Here is a 431-nt window from a genome sequence, read left to right as displayed (position 1 = left end):
TTTTGTTTTGTTGTGTTCGTACACTCGTCACGATCATATTTTCACAGTTTTGACTATATAGCTCGTATTGTTTTTCTGGCAGACGATTAAAGGTTAGAAGGGTTTGATGTGCTCGGCGATTTTCTTCTTTCAAAAAAAATGGAGCAGAGTTTGCATTAAATTTTGTGTGAAAAATGGAATCAAGTGCTCTAAATCTCTTGAAATGTTGACAGTTGCATACGGTGAGTCTACTATGAGTAAGAAAAATTGCTGAAGATGTTGGCATATCGGTTGGCTCATGCCATGCATCGCTGAAAGAACTCGAGGCTATACCACAAAATAATGATCAGAAGTGTTTCGATGATTGGAGAAAGCGTTGGCACAAGTGTATTATATCTGAGGGAGATTACTTTGAAGGGCACAACATACATATTGAGGAATAAATGAATATT

Source organism: Belonocnema kinseyi, chromosome 9, assembly GCF_010883055.1.
Source record: "Belonocnema kinseyi isolate 2016_QV_RU_SX_M_011 chromosome 9, B_treatae_v1, whole genome shotgun sequence".
NCBI classification, from domain to species: Eukaryota; Metazoa; Arthropoda; class Insecta; order Hymenoptera; family Cynipidae; genus Belonocnema; species Belonocnema kinseyi.
The sequence above is the reverse complement of the archived record's forward strand: the minus strand, read 5'-3'. Positions refer to the sequence as shown.